Source organism: Ursus americanus, chromosome 16 (assembly GCF_024610735.1).
Source record: "Ursus americanus isolate L20-20 chromosome 16, mUrsAme1.1.p, whole genome shotgun sequence".
Classification (NCBI taxonomy): domain Eukaryota; kingdom Metazoa; phylum Chordata; class Mammalia; order Carnivora; family Ursidae; genus Ursus; species Ursus americanus.
The window spans coordinates 21,163,436-21,186,894 of NC_142142.1; positions in this window are offsets into that span (position 1 = coordinate 21,163,436).

Below are 23,459 nucleotides of genomic sequence, written 5' to 3' on the forward strand. Positions count from 1 at the left end.
AGTCACATATTTAGAGTGGTCCAGCATTTGGCAAAAACAAAGGTCTCACCTTCATTCCAGGTCTCAAATAATTTCCGTGATAAAACTCCAAGGAAAATGAGTTCATGAAAAAAAAATGAGATTCACAAGGAAACAAGGTACCATTAATAAGAACCAGCTTAAACAACAGACAGCAAGCCCAGTCTTACCAAATCATCAGAATAAATCATCAGATACAGATTTTAAATAACTATGCTTACAATAAATAATAAGCTTTAAGAAATAAGACGTGCTTGAAAATACATCCAGATAAAAGGAACTAGAATCAATGACCAGATTGAAAATAGTTCAAAAGTTGAACAGGTAGGTTGAACAAAATATTAGAGAGAAAAGAATAGGGAATTAGTGAAGTAGAAGATGGATCTGAAGAAATTATCTTTGACTTGGAATATATAAAAGAGGAGCAAAGAGACACAGATACTGGAGTAAGAACATCTAACATGCATCTCAGTGTTCCAAGAGGAGAAAAATGAGGGACAGAAGCAATACTGGACTGAATTTTGGCTGATAATTTTCTAGAACAAATAAGAAACAAATCTGCATTTTTAAGAAGCCCAATAAATCACAAGCGGGATAAACAAAAAGATCCTAGATACATTTCAGTGAAACCACAGGACCATAAAGAAAAAGAGAACATCTTAAAAGCAGGCAAGTAGAAATAATAGAATACTTCCAGAGTAGTGAAAAAAAAAAAGGAACCAATTTCTCAGGAGTAACAATAGAAATCAGGATGATATATTCAATGTATTAGGAAAAAATAACTGCATCCTAGAATTCTAAGCCCATTAGAAGTATCTCTGAAAAACAAGAGTGGAATGAAAACATTTTCAGACAAAAACTGAAAGATTTACCAGCAATAGCCCCCACACAAAACAAATTCTTAAGGTTGTATTTAAAGCAGAAGGAAATTTCTCCCAGATGAAATTGCAAGAAGGATTTAAAAGCAAATAAAGTAGTAAGTATGTGGCTATGTATCAACAAACACTGACTACAGATAATAATAAAATTTGGGGATTCAAAAAACAAAGGTAGAAATAAAGGGTAATGATAGCATTAGGGCCCAGGCTAATGACCTCATTTTAACTTAATCACCTATTTTAAGGCCCTACCTCTAAATACAGTCATATTCTGAGGAACTGGAGGTGAGGGCTTTAACATGAATTTTACGGGGACACAATTCAGTCCATGAGAGAAGCCTAGAAAGGAAGCAGTCCTGAGTAAGGTAAAGGACAAGGGGGTTAAGGAAAGATATCTCCAAAGGGGTAGGGGGAATGGACCATTGGATGCCTTTGTTTTTAAGAACTAATTGGCTCTTTCATGGGAGAGTTTGAGAAGAAGCAATGATAGGTACATAATCTTTCAACAAACAATTCCAGGGAACAAAAATATACAAAATAAACATAATAAACTACATAGTACAGTTATGAATTATACTTAACATAGTTATAATAACAATGTGGTATAATGATTTAATGAAAAATCCTGTGATATAACTATATTGAGAGGATGGAGAAAGATATTGGGAAATTGGATTGTGGCTCAAGAGATAAGTGGTCCAAGACTGCCCATACTAGAAAGCCCATAGAGGTTTAAGATGGAAAACTGAGGGAACAACATATGCATGTTATTTAGAAATATCAAAGCATACAATAGGAGAAACAATGAAAAGATCTGAAAATGATATGCTTTGGGGATCAGGATTCAGTAGATAGGGAGTGGCAGGAAAGGGAACTATGTGCATGTGCTCCTTTGATAAAAATGAATGTAATGTGGATGGTTAGAAAGTATTACCTTGTTTTCTTCATTTCAGATTCTAAAGTTAAAAAAGATTGTAGAAAGTTTGAGAAATACAGAGGTGTGGAAAGAAAACATTCCACTGTTAATACGGTTCTGTCACACACATGCCGCACCTGCTGTTTTATAAACTTATTATTTAAAAGCATATGATGACTTACCTATGACAATCGTCTTTACAAATTTTTTTAAATAAAAAAATGCAGCCCCCCCCCCAAAAAAGAAGACCATTAATTCTCCATGGAAAAAGGAGGAAGACTCTACAAAAGAAATGAGATTTGAATTGAGTCTTAAAATAGAGTAATAAAATAACTGAGCTGTGACAATGGGTCAGTTAGCTAAATGCTTCACATGCACCATACCATTTAATTCTCGTGATAAATTTGAAGGATAGCTACTATTCTCAATCTCAATTTAACATTGTTGGAAATTAAGCCTTAGTGAAGTTTTTGTTCAAGGCCATTTGGCTATTATGGGGAAGTGCTAGAAGTTTAAATACCATGACCACATGGTAAAGACTGCCCTCCATGTTGGTCTAGAAGGGACCCAGATGTCCAGTTTCCCTGACTTCAAGGCCTGCATCAGTAACTTCATCATATGCAGGATTTGGTAGGTGAATAAAGTGGGGAGGACATGGAAGACAGAAGGAACCATACATTTATTAGTCCAGAAGTATGAAGACTTAAGTCCTGAAATTAAGACATTTTTCTAATGAGTAGAAATCATGATATCGTTTGTAAGAAGAGATTTGGTTGAAGAGGTTAATTGGGACTGTGATAAAATAAACACTTTGACTAGCATGGACTTCCATCAACAGGCTGTTCTCGTCAAGAAAGGACATCCACACACCCCCAACCTTCAGTGTACAAGGTGGTTTTTGAAGGCGCAGGATAAATAGAACTCAGTTTTGACTTGTGAGTAAATAATTTAAAACACTAATTTTAGATGAAAACAAATGCGAATATATCATGGAGTAAAATGAAAAATTTATATGAATTTTAAGTCAAAGCTAAAAACTTCAAAGGTTTTTTTTTTTTTAACTCTTGGAAGGCTCTTATAACAAGCTGCCAAATCTCAAGGGTCTGAGTTGGATTCACTCTCTCATTAGTAGTCTTTAGTTGGAAACATTTTAAGAAATACTCTATGGAAAATATGAACCTAATTGAGAGTGACAGGATTGGTCAGATTGCTTTAAATTTTATTTACCCCTAAGGAAATATCCTAACACATAAGCATAATAAAAAAATGTAGCCATGGTTTTTTCTTTCTTTTATTGACACCAGGCTGAAAATATATGAATCTGAAGCATTGGTAATGTTGATTTAGGAACAATGTGAGAGGCTCTAGCCTAAATCAGGAAATAAAAAATTCCTAAATTTATATTGCTGCCATATACTGACTTATCTCAGAAAATCTGACATTCAGTCTGTCTTTCCACTACCAAAATAACCAGTTCACCTGGAGACAAGAATTATTTGAAAAGCTGCAGACAAAACCCATCAGCAGATTGAATGCATTTCTTTCCAAACAAGTTCTAGCAACATATAGAAACTGCTCAAAACTGCACCTTACGAAATGAAGAAATAGGTTGTCTGCTATAGTTAGCTTTCTAGAGGGAAAAGAGGAGATTGAAATCCAGCAGCTTCTAAATGCAGTTTGGTGTCCTGGATTGGAACTTGGAACAGAAAAAGGACCGCAGTGGAAAAACTGATGATAAGCCTGGAGCTGAGGTAACTTACCAATATTGGTTTCTTGGTTTTGACAAATGTACCATGGTAATTTACAATTAACATTAGGGGAAGTGGGTGAGGGATATATGGGAACTTCCTGTACTATCTTTACATTTCTGTAAATCGAAATTCTTCCAAAATAAAACATTGAAAATATTTAAAATCATTGACTTCAACATTATGAAAAGAGATAGTTTTGTTGATTTGATGTTAAGTCCCAAAATAATTCTTAAAACTGTTAGAAAGCATGCTTGGAGTTTCCAAAATTTTCACGTTGCTGCTTAGATATTCAGAATGCCTTGTTCATTCATTATTAATAACTGTTATATTTATTAGGTATTTGAACTAGTTCCATCTGGATACGTAAGGCAGATATCCATTTTTAAATCACCACTCAGGTATGCTTGGCAGTTAAAAATTTTTAAGATAAATGACTATCTCCCATCTATGCTACAGATAGTGGGTTTGCACCCCTCCTTGCCAGCATAAAACACGTAAGCAGGTTAAGAAAGTAAAGGTAGGAGAAGTATTCTCTGCCTTATGACTCTTTGTTTAGATCCAAAAGCTTCTACTTGTAAATCACACAAAGTCTGCACCACAGAATATTCTCAGAGAATTCAGCCTGGTTAGTATCAAGCCTGGACACTCCTTGGGGATATAGAAGCAAGGCTCTTTGAGGACTAGATGATACTAAGTGGGACACCTTGAGTAATCCCTCTGAAGATCCCTACACCTAAAAAAGGCATTGCCTCAGCTTGTCTCCTTTATCTCTCTGGCTCTTTCAAATAATTCTTGATCCTCAATGTCCCCAGATTCCTAGATTTGGACATGACTTCCCTCCTGGAGAACTGACTGCTTAATTATCACTGTTTTATCCTGTCTCTCTATGATCCTTGAACTCAGGTCTTCTAAGTTCCCTAAATGCTGCGTGGTAACTGTACTCTTAACCACCTGTCCTAATATGTTTGATGGGGAATAGCTATACATGGGAAAAGCTGGAAGCATTCAAGATTTTTCTGCAAATTCCAAGAGAAAAAGTCATTAATGTGTAAGAGGGTTGTAAGACCTATAGCAAAACAAACAAACAAACAAACAAACAAAACCAGACAATTGCCCAAAGTAGGTGGAGAAAAAAAAATCAACACCTTTGCCAGAAAGGAGCCAATGATCTTTCTGATTAGAAATCGTTGAAAATAACATTATATTAGCTTATTGAAATCTCAGATTAATCATCAATAAAATGGTACATCACCTATGTCACAGACTATTTTGAAGATTAAAAAACCTGTAAAATTTAGTGGTACAGTTATAGGTACATAAGTACTCTGTGAATGGTAGTTATTTCTCATGACTTTTATCATAGTGTCAGGATGATATTTTCAAATGTTAACGGATTTATTTTTCAATCAAACTTGTTGCCCTGTAACTTATTCATGGATCTGTGGACCATATCATCCATTGCATCAGGGGAGGGATGTTCTAATAAACTTAGGGGAAAGTACTTTGGAGTTTTTAAAGCATAAGTCCTGTAGAAACATGGAAGACAGAAAACACGAAGTCTCAGAACTCTGCATCCCACTATGGAAAATAGACAGCATCTGGACTCAGGAAGGGAGGGAAAACTTTAAGGACAAGATAGAGTAAAATTGGGGCCCTTGGTAAGGGGAAATTTTTATGCTGCCTTCAAGACATGGTCTCCCCACGAGGGAGAAAGAGCTATAGAAATCCCAGACTGATGTGGACCAATTTTCTTAATGGTGGCCCACATAAAGCTCTTTTTATTGCAGAACTGAAAAAAAAGGAGACCACTAAGGCAGGCTGTAGAGAGGGGTACCGTAATGGAGGAAGTAGCCCAGGCAGAGAATTCTGGACGCGCAGAGATCAGGGTAAGAAAACACTCATAGATCTGAGTGACTCCAAGTAGGTCACTGGGATTGCAGCCTGGTGAGAAAGGGGTAGAGTGAGTTAAAAAAAAAATCCTGGGGGTTGGGGAAGGCTGTCAGAGCCCACAAGTCCCTGTGGTCAGAATGAGGAACTTAGACTGCAGAATAATGGGAGCTATAGAGTGGCAGGACTCAAGTAACATTTTTAGAGGATCACTCTGACTGCTCTGTGGGAAGGCACTGGAAGAGGGCAAGAACAAAAACAGGTTAACAGAGAAGCCTATGAAAACCATCCATATGAAAGACTGTTCAGGGCAATGGAGGTAAAGATAAATGAACATATTTGAAGTAGATTTTGTAGGTTATGGTAGCCTGAGTAATCACGCCCATACCCCATAGATGTCCATACCCTGATCTCTAGAGTTTGGGATTATGTACATGGAAAAAAGGGACTCTGTGGATGTAACAAACGTTATGCACCTTAAAATGGGGAGATTACCTTGAATTATCCAGGGAAGTCTAGTCTAATCACATGAACCCTTAAAAAGAGAACTCGTAAAACTCTCTCCAGCTGGAAGCAGAAGAGGACTTTAAAGACATGTGTTTTAAGGAGAAGTTGAATATTCAAAGTGTGAGAACAACTTGAGAGGCTGTTGCTGCCTCCTGAGCATACCACAGGCTGCTGCCTAACCTGAGGGGTCTAACACAGCTCACAGAGTTCCCAGGTGCCTCCAACGTGGGCAGGTGCAGCAGCAGATCTCCTGTGTACCCAACAGAGTCTTAGAAATGGTAAAGGGTGAGAGAGAGCACCAGGGAGGTTCTTTTTTTTTTTTTTATTCCCAGATGGCTTAGGAATATTAGAAGGATCTACAGACAGGAATAAAAGTTGGGTTGAAAGAGTGATGAATCCTAAAGGCCACCCCACCCATACCCCATTGCCTTGGCACTGTGTGTGATAACACAGACACAGCCCTGGGGAAAGAGTTGAAATCTCAAATAGACTTGGAGGAATTGCCACTTGGAATAGCAATTCAGTTTGGATGCAGAGGAATAAAATAGAGGTACATTTCTTGCATATGTAAATTCTTAGCCTGCCATTCATACTCCTGGAGTTAAACTCCTGCCATCATCACTGCTGTCACCACCAGACTTTATTATCATTATCATATGACACTGAGAGACAAAGTAGACATGCAGAGGGCAAAACAGGCAAGAGGAGCTGAAGATACGTGGTAGAAAATGAAAGCTAAGGCAGTGCCTTATCTCTCCATCTAGTATTCGGCCAGTGGAGGCAGCGGCCAGGGGAAGTTCACTAGGTTGTTCTTGCTCAGATGGCGAGTGCTGGACTATCACACTGCAGGGGCTGGTCCTGCACACACAGGTGTGGCCTCCAGGCTCTACTTCCTCATCTACTCCTCTGTTACCCGTTCTCCAATAGTTGCTTATTCATTTCCTCTTTCTGTAAATTTTTTCCCCAATTTGTTCTTCAGCTTTTCTGATTACCAAACAACATGCTTTAAATTTGGCAAGCTGACTTCATGATGAATGATTATAAATGCACATATTTATTTTCTTTCTCAACAAACATTTTTAAAAGCTAATTCATCTACAACCTTCTGTTTGAACAGTGCAATCATTTAAATGGATTTAGGAAAGAGCATGCTCTATAATAATTTTTAAAGATATATCTGAGACTTAATACCTTCATGAGAATTAATCTCCAATTCACCTTGAAAGTACTCTGACAAATCTCTGCTCTTTTGCCTCTATGCCTATAAAGTTATACTGTTCTCCAATTAACTTCAGTTATAATATTGTGTACCTTATTAAATGATTGGAACAAAAATTACAAAAAAAGTTGTATTGTACTCATTCTCAGAATAAGGAAACAGAGGATTAGAAAGGGAAGGACTGGCACACATAGAAAATTTGGGGGAAATCAGACAAACTTTTCATAGTAGGTACCCCTGAGCAGTGGGAATCATGAGGGGGGAGGATAAAAGTCCTATTACCTCCTTGCTCTATTGCTGGAATTTTGTTTTTACTGAAAGCACAATTTAATAATTTAAAATGTTCAAAAAATAAAATTACCCTGTAATTATGAGTTCCCTGTTCCTTAGTTTGACTGATATACACTGGAATAATTTGTTGCTATCTTCATCTCCAAAATTAATTCTTGGTTTCTTTCAATAGAATGCTCAGTTCAGTGGAAAATCCTTTGAACCCTTTTTTTCCCTTCTGATTTTCCACTGCTAGATTAATCATGTAATTTAGCTTATTAAAATACTAATAATAGTTATTATTTAGTAGTAATTATTTAGTGAAGGATATTTATCCAACACCTACTATGTGCTCAGCATTGTAATGAACATTATGGAAGATACAGAGTAGTGGTTAAAGTAGTAATACAAAATTACAGTGGATAATATTTATCAAACACTTTTGGGCCAGAGAATATCTTAAGAGCTTTACATGAATTACTTCCTTTTATTTCCCACAACAACCACCACCCAGTGAAGCATACCATTATTCTCTCCATTTTATAGATGAGGAAATTAAGTTTTAGAGAAATTAAGGAAATTGCCCAAGGTCAATCAGCTAGTAAGAGATACGTAGGATTTGCATGCAACCTGTTTGACTCCAGAGCCTGAGCACTTAGCTCTTTAGGCGGCTCTGTGAGGGCTTTACTGCAGAGCTGGCAAGACAAGATTCATACCTACACTCACCAACCAGCCAAAAGCCATATCCAAAATAGTATTGAGCAAAGGTCACAGTTTATGGCAAGCACAATGTTTGTTATGTCAAAGGCACTCAGTTTAGGAGTGTGGAATAGATTAAATAAATACATGCAAAAGAATATGGATCAGAGTTCAGTACTGTGGGAATTTAGAGGAAGAGAGCAGCAATGGATGGTGTAGTTAAGGAAAACTGGGTGAGGAGGAGGCGGGCTTTAAAGCTGGGGCTGAAGCAATATTTAGAAAGGGAAACCAGAAAGGGGATAAGCAAAGGTGTAGGGCAATAGTGACTCATGGCTCTTTCTCCAAAAGACTTGCATGATGGGTGCATACTGAGGAAGGGAGAAATAAGTCTGGAAGGACAGGGAAAGTAGCTGTGAGACCAGCGCCTTGCAAGCTTGGCTCAACAGATTTAATCTGGTAGAGAAGCAGATATAATATAGTAATAACACGGAGGCTTTACAGTTCGCCCTGTTCTTGCAAAGACATCGTCTCACCTAATGTGTTTGTGGAATATTAATCTGGCAGGAAATTGGAAGAGCTAAGGCTTAGAGTCAGTGAAGCCCATTAGGACATTACTATTAGCCAGAAGTATAATGAGTACAGTGTGAAGTGGGGTCAGGATAATTAAGAGGAAATGGCGGATTTAATAGCTATTGAATGTCAACTCTGTGTCAGAGACTTTATATATGCTCTCCAGTATTCAAAACAATTGCATGTTATATATGGTATGCTGACATGAGCTCAAGGCCTGGTTCAAACACTGTGTGACCTTAGGCAAGTTATATAAATTTTCGTTGTCTCGTTTTTGCAACAAAATACTTATTGAGCACGTACTATATGCCAAACATTGGTCTAGGTCTCCAGGATAGAGTGCTGAACTGAATAATTCCTATGCTTATAAAACTCACAATCTAGGAAGGAAACTGATATTAATATATAAATGCAGTAGTTTCCGATTGTTGCCATAACAAATTACCACAAGGAGAAATTTTAGTGGCTTAAAATAAACCAAACAATAAATTAAAGACCTGAAAAAAAAGTTCTGTAGTTCAGAAATCCAGGATGGCTCATCTGGTGTCTCTGCTCCTGGTTTCACAGGTCCAAAATTAAGGTATCAGGCAGCTGGGCTCTTCTTGGAAGGCTTTGGGAAGAATAAGTTTCCCTGCTCATTCAGATTGTTGGAAGATTCTAGTTGCTTGTGGCTGTAGGAACAAGGCCCATTTGTTTGTTGGCTGTCGACTAGAGGCCTCCCTGAACTTCTCCAGGTCTCTCTCCAGTCCTAACACATAAGCCCCTCTGATGCTGAGCCAGCAATAGCCTGCCACACCATTCTCAAACTTGGAATCTCTGACCCCTCTTTATGCCTCCTCCCTCTGAAGTCTTCTGCTTCCAGCTGGAGATGGTTCTCTCCTTGTAAGAACTCATGTGATTAGATTGGACCTACCTGGATAATTCTCCCCATCTTAAGGTCAGTAAGGTCAGTAACCTTGCTTACATCTGCAAAGTCCTTCTGCCATGTAACATAACATACTCACAAGTTCCAGAGATTTGGGTACAGGCATCTTTGTGTGAGGACATTATTCAGACTAACACAACCTTAAAAACATATCTCAAATTTATTCAATTCTCTTTATTTTCACTGCCCCCAAACAGTCATTCATGTGCATTTTTCCCATAGACTTCTAACCAGTTTCTCTGCTTTTGTGCTTGGCCCTTTCCAATCCCTTCCCATAGAGCTGTCAGAGTGACCTAAAATTTGCCACTCAAGTCATGTCACTCTATAGCTTCCGTTGTTCAGTTTTGAGTTTAAGGAGATTTTTGTTGACCGCTCATTAGAAAACTGGTCCCCTCCACCAGTTTCTTTTTTTTTTTTTAAAGATTTTATTTATTTATTTATTTGACAGCCAGTGAGAGAGGGAACACAAGCAGGGGGAGTGGGAGAGGAAGAAGCAGACTCACAACGGAGGAGCCTGATGTGGGGCTCGATCCCATAACGCCAGGATCATGCCCTGAGCCGAAGGCAGACGCTTAACCGCTGCGCCACCCAGGCACCCTATCCCTCCACCAGTTTCTTATGAGACACATTCTCCCTTCATGCTAAGTATCAATTCATAATAGTAGACAAGATTAAGCATAGCACTTACTAGGTACTAGATGTTGTTCTAAACCATAGGCATTCTTTAATACCGTGATGCATTTAATTTTCCTAAGAATCCTATGAGGTAAACACTATTATTACTTCCATTTTACAGGTGAAGAAATTGAAGCTTAGAGAGGTGAAGTAACGTCCAAAGTGACAGCCAATAGGTAAAAGAACCCAAGGGGTCCAGCTCAGAGTCTATGATTCTTAATATGTAACACTGCTGTTCTCTATGTGTAATAAAATATTTACTTGTTTGCCTAATGTAGTAGGCAAAATAATGTCCTTCCAAAGAAGTCATACCCTAATCCCAAAATCTGTAAATATGTTACACTACATGGCAAAATTGATTTTGCAGACACAATTATGGTTATTTCTCAGCTGGCTTTAAGATGGGAACAGTATTCTGGATTATCCAGATGGACTCAATCTAATTATATAAGGCCTTTCAAAGCAGAGAACTGTCTCCAGCTGGAAGCAGAGGGAGGCAGCAGAACTGGAAGGCAGAGGGAGTCAAAGCATGGGGAGCATGAGGGGGTATTGGAGCCACTGTTGTTAAAGGGACCCTGTGCAAAGCATGGGAAGAAATGCTGTCAATCCCTAGGATCAAAGACTAGCCCCCAACTGACAACCAGCAAAGAAACTGGGACCTCAGTCCTGTGACCACAAGGAACTGAACTCAGCCAGCAGTCTTAATGAGCTTGGAAAAGGACTCATCCCCAGAACTGCCAGAAGGAAACTCATCCCTGCCAACATCTTGATTTTAGCCTTGTGAGACTCTAGGCTGAGAACCAACTGAGCCATGCTGTACCCAGATTTCTGACCTTCAGAACTGGGAGAATGGGTGCAGTTTTAGACTGCTAAATTTTTGGTAACTTATTATAGTAGCAAAAGAACACTAACACAGAGGCTAACTAAACAGGACTTAGTTATGATTGGAAGTAGGGGAGGTGAGTTCTCAATAATAATGAATGTTTTAGGATTGAGAAAATTGACTGTCATCATTTCTTGTATCAGGGAAGGAATCAGAGCTCAAGGGTTAGGTTTTTTTATGTATTAGTTTTGCAATGTCATATTGGCAGTTGGGTGTATTGACTTGGAGCTCAAGAGATAGGTCTTGGGTTTAGGGCAAGCATTGGGGGAGTCATTGGCATAGAGCATCATTTTCTTCATCTAAAAACTGATATAATAATAATACTAGTTATGGTAAAGTGTTGTTGTGAGAAGCAAATGGCATAATGTATATAAAATACCAGAACAGTGCCTGGAATTTGATAGGTTCCCAATAAATATTTGGTGTTCTATATTATGATTTCCAATTTCCTTATGAAGAAACCGATGCTCAATTTCAGAAACTTGCCCGTGTGTCTGGCAAATAATGGAGCCAAGACTTAAACCCAGATCTGCTGGCTCTGCAGTCTGTTCTGTCTCCTGTACTATAAAAGATCGTTAAGTCTTAATTCAACGTGTAGAAGGAACTCTGAATGCTTGTCAGGGTTTTAGGTTAGAAACATGAGAAACCATATCTGATTAATTGAATCAAAGAAAGTAAAGCATTGGGTGCCTTTTAGAATCCTAGAAAAGCTGGAGAACTAAGCTAATAAAATGGGCAGAAACCAAGGATTCCAAGCAGGAAGAAGTAGCCAGAAGAACTACTAAGCAAGCCTACCTCCGACACCAGCTGGAATTAGGCCATGTAGTTGCCACTGTCACCATTAAAGGCACTGAATGTTGGGCATGCTGGCTGTCACCACTGGTCTGGATCCTGGATATTGTGACTACTATCTCTGAAACCTCTGGAATGAACTCCCTATTGTCTCTGCTTTCCTTGAATCACTCCTTCCATATTCAGTTCTGGCTTAGGGCATATTATCAAATATACTATTATGGGCTGAATTGTATCTTCCCTGCCCCTAGTGTCATGTGCTGAAGTCCTAACCTCTAACACCTTGGAATGTGACCATATTTTGCGATTGGGGCTTCACAGAAATAATTAAATTAAAATGATATCATTAGGTTTGGCCCTAATCCAACATGACTGGTATCCTTATAAGAAAGGAAATTTGGTCACAAGCATGTAGAGAGGGAAGACAATGTGAAAACACAGGAAGAAGACATCTCTAAGCCAGATGGAGAGTCCTGGAACAGATCCTTTACTCAGGGCCCTCAGAAGGGACCAATGCTGCTAACACCTTGATTTTGAACTTCCAGTCTTCAGAACTGTGAGAAAATAAATTACTTTTGTTTAAGCCGCCCAGTCTGTGGTACTTTGGTAGGGCAGCCCTAGCAAACTAATACACACACAATAGGTGTTCAGACAGTAATCCAGTGCTTGGTCTTATGCTTGAATTTCCCCATGGACATCTGGACATTTATTCTCCACATTAGAATTAGGTCCAGGATACCAAATATAGCTTTTAACTTGCTCTTTTCCTTCAACAAGTCTCAAATGTTCCACATAATACTCAGCCATGATGATGTGGGAATGTTTATACAATAATGAAATTTCCCTTATAAAAGAAGTGATAAATGAGAAAATTCTGTACACTAACATTTTATGAAAGACGAACCTTTCAGACAAATTCATCTTTGAAAAATCCCACTTAAAACCAGTTTTGGGTGTTGCACAGATAATTGTGCAATTGCATAACTAAACTCAATTCATTTCTCTTTAATCTGTTCTTTCTCTAGCATTCTCTTTTCCAACAAATGAAAATTCTATCCACCTGGTTTCTTAGTCCAGAAACCTGTGAGATATTTTTGACTACTGCCTCATTCAAATTCCTCATTCAATTAATCACCATCTGCTGTTGACTCAACTACCTAAAATAGTCATCTGCCCCATCTACTTCTCTCATCCTTTCTGCTGTAACTCTAGGCCAGCACATCATCATTTGTATCCAAAATTGCCATCACAAAATCCTACTTGTTTCTCCTTGATTGCAGACTGCATTCCTCCAATCTTGTCTCTAGTACTCTGCAGCTCAGTTCTGGCAACAATTTAGATCCTTCACTGGCTTTCCATGGCCCTCTAGAGCATGGGAACTTCTTTGCCTGGTGTATTTAGTGCTTGGGTATCTGGTCTTTGCCTCCCTCTGAGATTTTACCTCTTCTCTCTCCCAGTCCCACTTTTAGTTCCTGCCAGACCACCACCATTTAATTTCTATTATTGTGATGCCTCTATGCCTTTGTATTCAGGATTTCCTTTGCCTAACATCCTTTGGCCCTCTTCCCAAAATTCCCCTTTTAAGTAGTTACTTAAAGTTTCTATTTAGATATCAGATCTCAGGGCCTCATTTTTTAGATGTGTCATTATAAAAATACGAAATCTGTACTTTAGCTCCTTCATCAATAAAATGGGTATAAGATTGAATCCTCTTCGTTGAGATATTGTATAGAATAACAAATTTAAGTTTTACAAAATGCTCATAATAGCCAAGTAACCACTAAAAACACTCAGTAAATGATCATTGTTACTATTCTTCTCCTTATTCTCTTTTAGCAAGATTTCTTTGATCACTTTACTCCTGAACTCAAAACTGACTTTGGAATGCCTTGTATATACTTCCATAGGATCATACATTTTCCCCATATGAACACATATACCTTGTTTAAAGTGTTGTATCACTTGTCCATGAGCCCATGGAGGCACATTTTTATCTTTAGCCCAGCATAATGTGGGCCCCTAATACATTTTTCTTGAAAGAATTAGATTTTTCTGTTATCAGTTCTTCCAATAGAGGCATCAAGCTTGATCTGGAATTTGTTTTGGCAGGCATGACCTAAAAACTCTGGAATGTCCCTCTGAGCACACCTACATCAGTCACAAGTATTGAGCAAAAGATTAAAGATAGAAGTGCCATGAAAGATGGTATAACTGAAGAGAGGACCAAATTAAATTAATATTTACTAATGAGTATCTTTACTAATGTTAAACTAATGTTTACTAATGTTACTACTGAGGTTCAAACTTGTACTAGCCAATGGTTGTGACTCAACCCTTATTGGAGCTAAATGAGTCAGGCATTATTTCCCCAATTTTATAGATGGTATAACTGAGGACCAAGTAAATGAAGACTTTTGCTCCAGGTCATACAGACAGTGTTAGTACTTACTATCAAACTAATTTTTGACTACAGTTTTTGCACTTCCCATATTACCAGGTTGGATAGTCATTCCCCATAGAGGAAAGCAGTGATGAAAATATGAAATATTAAGTATATATACAAGTATATTTGAAGATCTTTATGGCATCTAAGATTACAAATTAATAGGTTTTTTTTAACCTTCTTTTGCATTGATCTTTCTGCAAATTACCTCTCTTAAGCAATCAGTGTTTGGCACTTATCAAATTCTCAATAAATACTTGCTGAATATTCCATGTATGAATGTTGCTTAATACCTTGTGATATGTGTCCAGCACTTCCCAGTGAATTAAATATAGGAAGAAATACTTGAGCTCATTTTATGCAACAGCCAGACTCAGGAATCAGTAGCTACTTATTAACAGTAATCATCTTTCACTCATGAATTTGAATCCATGGTATATCTTTCTTCAACCAGTAAAGATGTGGCTCTGAGCTACCTGACTTTTTCTGTAGAGAGGAAAATACCTGAGAGGAATTCACTTATCCCCAGAAAATTTGGTGTTCTTTCTTCTTTTATCATGGAGAAGCATCCTGGCTAGCATAAACCTTTTCTGGAATGAGGAAAATGCCAATGATGTGGGTGTGTCTGAACCTCCTGGTGGGCATTTGTCATTTCATATTTCTCTGTTTTAATTCAAATCCTACACTATGGAAACAACATATGACATCCTGAAATAGTTCTGCCAACTCATCTTCTGTTAACTGTAAAAATAGCTAACATTTACTGAGTGCTTACTATGTGCTGACACTGTGTAAAACTCATTACTGTCATTGTCCTGCTAATCCTCATAACAATGCTGGCAAATTTTAATATTTTGTCCATTTTACCGGTGACCTGTTCTATCTCAGTCAGCCAACAAAAGGCATAGCCCAAAGCCCATGTTTCTAATCACTATGATGCATTGCTTTGGGAAAGAGTAGTACTATCCATGGGACACTAGAGAGATGTTAAAATGGAATATTTTTGTCTAGTCAACAGTCTAGTGAAAGCTCCTCCACTTAATGGCTTTCATAGATTTTGCTATTAGAAAGTGAATGCCTGGTGCTTTTGTCTCTGCCTCTTTCTTTGAAGTGTGTTTAACAGATTTCTGTTGTGTGTGTTTTGATCAAAGACCATGGTCTTATCCTTTGTTGGTATCTCTAACTATGTCATACAAAGCTTTGCAGTTGAAGATGCACAATAAATACCTTGTTAATTAAATGACTAGAGATGCTGCAGAAAACTCACAATTCAGGCAGATGGTGGTCCGGATGTTTGGGTTTTGACCTGTGGTTATCAAGCATAAGAATCCCAGACTATAGGTTATACTTGGTTTCTTTCTAATTATAGACAGTCTGGTCATTCGATTACTGTTCTTCAGTGAAAAAGAATTACCAAACTAGCCAAGCTGTTTCCTTAATTACATGTTACCAAGATCATCTTGAGTAAAATGAGTAAAATTACATGATTTACTTTATATAGACAATGATAAAACTATCAAAGTTTCTAAGTGACAAGTAGCAGCAGGATTTTTTTTATGTATCTGAGATATATATTTGAATAAAACTTCTTAATATAATGTATGAGAAAAACAATGAAATAGAAGATGAACGATATATCTGGCTTGGACACCAATAAATTTGGAGCAAGCTTCTCCAGCATAATCCATTCATAATAATTTATTGATAACTGAGTTAATGCCAGAAATTTGACCAAACTCTTAATATACCAAGAATGAATCTTTATCTGGCCCATACAGAGAAATGTCCCAGTACCTCAAATGGCTTCTGTCAGGTTGATCATGGTGATGTATGTCATAGTGCTTTGAAAAGTACAGAGAAGGAAAACAAAAAGAACAAGGGTATGCTTCTTTATGTAGTCCAGTGAGCCTACCTAATGTCATTGGTGAGAATGGGCCCCAGGAAATAGGAAAATAACTTGCAAATTCCTTTGCTCAAAAAAGCCTGTGCTGGAGACTAGAAATGATTCTTATCTTTATGAAAAGAGGAAGAGAGAAAGGAGACAGGAAAAGAGAAGAGGAGAGAGAAGTGATAAAAAATAAAAATAAGGAAGAGTTAGAGAGATGTTGGATATTACAAATGAAAATGGATGGTGATTGCTGGAGGGATTACTAAATTTTGGGGGGATTTGAACTAGAAAAAAGAAATAAGCTCCCTTCCTCCTTTGGTGACATTGAGAAACATGGGAAGTTGGCATCAGCCTCTGGTTTTAGAGTAAACAAATAGCATAGAACTAAAGTGCCTAAGTGTTAACTAACTGGTCACTGGTTTCCTGAAGGTCAGAGAGTGGGGCACTGCTCAGTGATCATCAGGATGATATCCCTTCTACAAAGTCCAATGGAAGGACTGCCCACATGTTTATTCAGTATAACAGAGGTCTTACACACAGAGAATCATTAGTCCAGCATCCTGAAAGGAAAGAATATTTACAATATTTTATAGTGATCCTAAATTAAGGTCATAATTAGTTATAGTTTAATCCAGTGATGTGTCTATTTTAAGAGTTCCTGTCTCGTATCGATGCACTTTTTAGGAGTTTTAAAAGAGAGAAATGTGCTAAAATGTCATTACCATCAAAGGTAATTTAAATGATGTATATAAATGTTTCTCATGTGTAAGGCGTATGGCAATCCAACTTAGAGCTTTTATACAGTTATCTATATAGGGTGGTTCACATTAAACTATTTGTGTACATTGTTCATTTTATTACAACTTCTTATTTTCTTTTCCTTGCCCATATTAACAACATTTACTGCTTGCTTGCCAGAGAACAACTGTAAAGAATAGTGACTAAGGTCATGCTTAACCCCTAGACCAAGAACGACTCTGAAACCAGCCTGTCTGGGTCAAATCCTGATTCTGTCATTCTTGACCACCTGGTTACTTTTAACATCAGGCTCATTGTCTGTAAAATGCTAACAGTGGATTATCTTCTTTTGGTTTTCATAAGGATTAAATGAATTAATATAAAGTTCTTAGAATAGTACCTTGTACATTCTAAGCATTTAAAGAATGTCAGCTATCATTATTATTCTGTTCAAGTCCTTATACTTTATATTTAATTATTATAACGCCTCTAAAATCTATATTTTTTTAAAGATTTACTTATGTATTTGAGAAAGAGAGAGTGTGTGCATGTGTGCAAGTAGGGAGAGGGGCAGAGGGAGAGAATCTCCAAGCAGACACCTCACTGAGCACAGAGCATGATGCAGGGCTCCATCCCACTACCCATGAGATTATGACCTGGGCCTAAACTAAGAGTAAATTGCTAACCAACTGAGCCACCCAGGTGACACTAAGATCTATATTTTTGTCCCCATTTTGTTGGCTTGATTTTATAGATGAGGAAACTCTTGCTTGGGAAGTTTGCATCACAGCCAATAAGTAGAAGTGGGTCTTCAGCTCATATGTGCCTGATTCCAAAGCCCTTCCCCTTTTCTCTAAACTGCATTAACTTTGTTTACATCCAAATCCGCACTCTTCTCACCCACTCATCCTCAAACACACACATGGCCTAAACAGAGATCTCTTCTTTGGGCTTGGTTTTGTTCGTAAAGTCTAGCTGCCTGATAAGTATTCTGGCACCAGATGGGATCCCTTCCAGAAGACAAGTGAATGTTCCCTCTCTAGAACACATTTTCTTGATGAATGTTTCTGAGTTTGGAGGTTTGTCTGAAGACCAGGCCTCCCAAAGACCAGAAATGGTCATGATCAGAATGTGCAATTTGACTTTGTTCACATTCTTCTAATCAATAGTTGAACAAATCTAGACACTTTGGAGAATAAAAGGTGGTGCTAATGGGATTAGATGTGAGGATAAACATAAACCAGTATGTCCTGGGCAACACTGGATGCATGGTTACCTCACGTGTAACTTACTTCTGCTTTCTGTGACAGGACATTTGAAGAATGAATTAGAAAAGTAGTTCTCTGTTCTCTGAGATTTGCCTGGCTATGTGTTACCTTTTCCTTCCTCCATTTGTTTTTCCCTTTCTTTTTGTTGTTCTTTGATACATTTTGTCAAAGGAAGGGAGGCTGATAAGGCTCAGAGGCTGAAGGACGAAATTATCTTTGAATAACCTTACTTTTTTTTGCTGTCCTATTAAAGTGAGATTTGAGAAATATCATGGATGAACAAAGAAGAATGTATTAAGGGGGCTATTCCAAAGAGAATAAGGAATTTCAGCTTACTAGACCAGAGTAAGTAATGTGGAGGGAGAAGATGATGTGGGAGCTTGCAGCCCTAGTGAAGGTCAAGAATTTCCCCACAGAAGAAACAATGAAACGTTGTTAAGCTGTGTTAATGAGAGAGAAAGAGACAGAGAAGGAAAAAATAAAATTTTGAATTGTTTGTGCTAAATTTGGGTGAAAGGTCACATGAGTCAAGTTGAAATCCTGGAGTCCAAGTAAAGCTGTTCAAAGAGGCTTTAGGTCCCCTCATGTGTTGACATCCTAAGCCCAAAGCAGCCTCAACTGCAGTTGGCAGGGAGGGTGGGGGAGGGACTCCATTCTCACTGAACAATTCAGAGAGAAACTCCTGATTGGTATCTGGAAAATTAATGTGTGACATAAATATCTCTAAAGGTATGCTTATCCAAAAACTGTGACAAACTGTGAGCTACACAAATGAATGTGCTAACAGTTCTTTGACCAAAACTATTTTGTTCTTTATTTTCTACTTTACTTTTGCATATTATCTCTATTTCAACTTTACGTTTCTAGAAATGACCCTATTTCATAACACACAATCTTCCACCTTGGCCAAAATAATTTGCCCTTATCAGTAGCCCCCCACCCCGGCCATCCCACAATCCACTACCATTTGAAAGGCATTTTTCATAAAAGATATGAGATTTGTCTCAGTGGGAAGTTTATATTTGGCCAGGCTGGGCTTTGCAGCCATGGAAACAAGCTGTAGGAGAGTGTGTTGGCTGAAATAGGCAGAGTGGGGGCTCTAGCTAGGAGCTATTGGAGTTCCATTCCCTCCCATGAGGTCCACAAACATTTTATTATTTTCTCAGATCCCAGATTCCTTGTTTAGACTCCTCATTTGGCCCTAGCGAGATGCACTGAGAAGTGGGCACCACAGAGCTTATGTTGATGCCCCCATGTTTTGTAGACAGCTGTACCCAATTATGTTCACCCCTCCAATTCCATGCTGGCCAGATGCGAGGGAAGCATCTTCCGATAGAAGCCTAGTTCACATATGTTTCAATAGCCACAATCTGCAACTTCTCTCCTCATACAAAGTTTTATTGGCTAGTCTCCAGGGAGAATCACCTCAATTCCTTTTTTCTTCAGTTTTCCTTCTTTGGGAGTTATGATGGGTAGTGAGGTTACTAAGAGATTCCACATATCTCTCTAGATAAGCAGGAATTATGTGCCAGTGTTGCTTCATAGGTGTTGATTCCTGAGAAGCTGAATACTCAGTATCTGCTGCCTCACCTAGGCCAGGGGGTTCCACCTGAAATGCTTCTGAAAACTTTGCTCATGGGCATGTGTACTGAGAGCTCATAGCAAGGAAGAAGGAACACTACTCTTGAGGAGCGTGTGTGTGTGTGTATACATATACATACAGTGGACTATTACTCAGCCATCAAAAAGAATAAAATCTTGCCATTTACAACAACATGGATGGAGCTCAAGATTATTATGCTAAGTGAGAGGTGGGGGGAAAAGATGTCAGAGGTGTAGGGGACACTTTTTTCAGCTGGTCCCCTGAATCAAGCTGGATATCTACAAGACCATCCTGAACACCCACGAAATCAGCCTGAGACGTAGGAAGATACATCTGGATCTCTACAAATGAACATCTCCAGCGCTGAGTATTGAGATACGAAGTGGGGAGCCTTGAATCCGTGCACAGATATCACAAGATAAATGGAAGGGGGAGGGAGCCATCACACTTGGGCGCCAGGAAGCAGTAGCCACCTGCACTGCGGAGGGCGCCAGACTTGTGGAACCACACTGGGGAGAAAGCAGACTGAGACTGTGAGCCCGGGAATGTGTGTGCGACCAGACTAAAAACTAGAGATCCGGAACGTTCACTGGAACTGGACTGAAACTGGGAGCTCAGGAGCACGCGCATGTCCAAACTGAAAACCAGAGCTCCAGAGCACACACTCGAAGTAGACTATAACCAGGATCTCGGGAGCCTGCACGCAATGAGACGGAAAACCGGTGATCTAGAACAATCATTAACCACACTGAAACAGGGAGCTCCGGAGCGCGCAAAGAAACCGACGGCGGCTGGCAGTGTTAGAAGCACAAAGGACAGAGATGTGTCAGCCCTGGAAGTGAGGGCTGGGGGAGTCCCTCTGGGGTGCACATCCCAGGATGCTGCGGGGTTTGTAGCAGCACCCACGGAAACAGAGTTAAAGTGGCCAGGAGAGCTCAGTGGAGAGCAGACTGCAATCTCTCTGTTCTGAGACAGAGGCTAGGATACAACCACTGCTGCTCTATCAAAAGAGGCACAGAAAACTGTCAGGGAAAGCTGCAAGAGAACAAAAGCCCAGAAATACCAGTTCACACTGTGCCCATCCCTATCCCCAATCACAGGGGCTGGGGCAACTCTACCCAAAGAGGGTTGCCTGAGTATCAGCATGGCAGGCCCCTCCCCCAGAAGGCAGCCTGAAAAATCAAGAAGCCCACATCCCTAACGTCCCTAAAGAACAAGTGCACACTGCCTGGGTCCTGGTCAATAATTTGGGCTCTGTGCATCCCTGCAACCTTTCCTCATCAGAATGACGAGGAGGAGAAACCCTCAGCAAAGAAAGGACACAGAGACTGTGGCCTCTGCCACAGAACTGATGGATATGGATATAACCAAATTGTCAGAAATGGAGTTCAGAGTAACAATGGTCAAGATGATGTGTAGGCTTGAAAAAATATTAATGAAAATATTAACGAGAATATAGAAACTCTAAGGGCAGAAATGAGAGTGAATCTGGCAGAAATTAAAAATGCTATGAATCAAATGCAGTTTAAACTAGGCACTCTGATGGCCAGGGTAAATGAGGCAGAAGAACGAATTAGTGAATTGGAAGATGGGATGGTAAAAGAGAAAGTAAAATCGGAAACTTGGCTCAAAAAAATCCAATCTTAAGAATGTAGATTACGGGAGATTACTGACTCAATGAAGCATTCCAATGTCAGAATCATCAGCATCCCAGAGGGGTGGAGAAAGAGAGAGGTCTAGAAAAGATATTTGAACAAATCGTAGCTGAGAACTTCCCTAATCTAGCAAAGGAAAGAAGCATTCATGTCCAAGAGGCAGAGAGGACCCCTCCCAAGATCAATGAGAACAGACCTACACCACATCACATCATAGTGCAATTCGCAAATATTAGATCCAAGGACACAGTATTGAAAGTGGCCAGAGGGAAGAAAATCCTTACGTACAGAGGAAAGAATATCAGAATAACATCAGACCTGTTTACAGAGACCTGGCAGGCCAGGAAGGGTTGGCAGGGTATTTTCAAAGCTCTAACTGAGAAAAACATGCAGCCAAGGATCCTTTATCCAGCAAGGTTGTCATTCAGAATTGATGGAGAGATAAAGACCTTCCAAGACCGGCAGAAACTGAAGGAATTTGTGACCTACAAATTCCAGCCCTACAAGAGATATTAAGGGGGGTTCTATCAAAGTAAAAAGGCCCCAGGAGTGATACAGAACAGAAATTTACAATCTATAGAAACAAAGACTTCACAGACAACATTAAAATATATCTCTCAATAATCAGTCTCAATGTGACTGGCCTAAATTCTCCCATAAAATTACACAGGGTTGCAGATTGGATTAAAAGACATGACCCATCCATTTGCTGTCTAAAAGAGACTCATTTTGAACCTAAAGATACACCCAGACTGAAAGTGAAGGGATGGAAAACCATTTTTCATGCCAATGGACCTCAAAAGAAAGCTGGGATATCAATTCTCATGTCAGACAGATTAGATTTTAAGCTAAAGACTGTAGTTAGAGATACAGAAGGACACTATATTATTCTTAAAGGATGTATCCAACAAGTGGATATGACAATTATAAATATCTATGCCCCCAACAGGGGAGAGCTAGATACACAAGCCAACTCTTAACTAGAATAAAGAGACATATAGATAATAATACGTTAATAGTAGGGACCTCAACACTCTGCTCTCAGCAATAGACAGATCATCTAAGCAGAAAATCAACAAAGAAACAAGAGCTTTGAATGACATACTGGACCAGGTGGACCTCATAGATATATACAGAACACTACACCCCAGAAGAACAGAATACTCATTCTATTCGAATGCACATGGAACTTTATCCAGAATAGACCATATACTGGGTCACAAAACGGGTCTTAACCGATACCAAAAGACGGAGATTATTCCCTGCGTATTCTCAGACCACAATGCTTTGAAATTGGAACTCAATCACAAGGAAAAATTTGGAAGAAACTCAAACACTTGGAAACTAAGAACCATCCTGCTCAAGAATGATTGGGTAAACCAGGTAATTAAGAAGGAGATTAAGCAATTTTTGGAGACCAAGAAAAATGAAAACACATCAGTCCAAAACTTATGGGACACTGCAAAGGCAGTCCTAAGGGGGAAATACATAGCCATTCAAGCCTCACTCAAAAGAATAGAAAAATCTAAAATGCAGTTTTTATATTCTCACCTCAAGAAGCTAAGGTGGAATAGACGAACAGGCCTAACCCACACACAAGAAGGCAGGTGATCAAGATTAGAGCACAGATCAATGAATGAGAAACCAGGAGCACAATAGAGCAGATCAACAAAGCTAGGAGCTTGTTCTTTGAAAGAATAAATAAGAACGATGAGCCACTGGCCAGACTTGTTCAAAAGAATAGAGAAAGGACCCAAATTAATAAAATTATGAATGAAAGGGGAGAGATCACAACCAACACCAATGAAATAGGAAGGATCATTAGAAACTTTTATCAACAACTTTATGCCAATAAATTAAAAAACCTGGAAGAA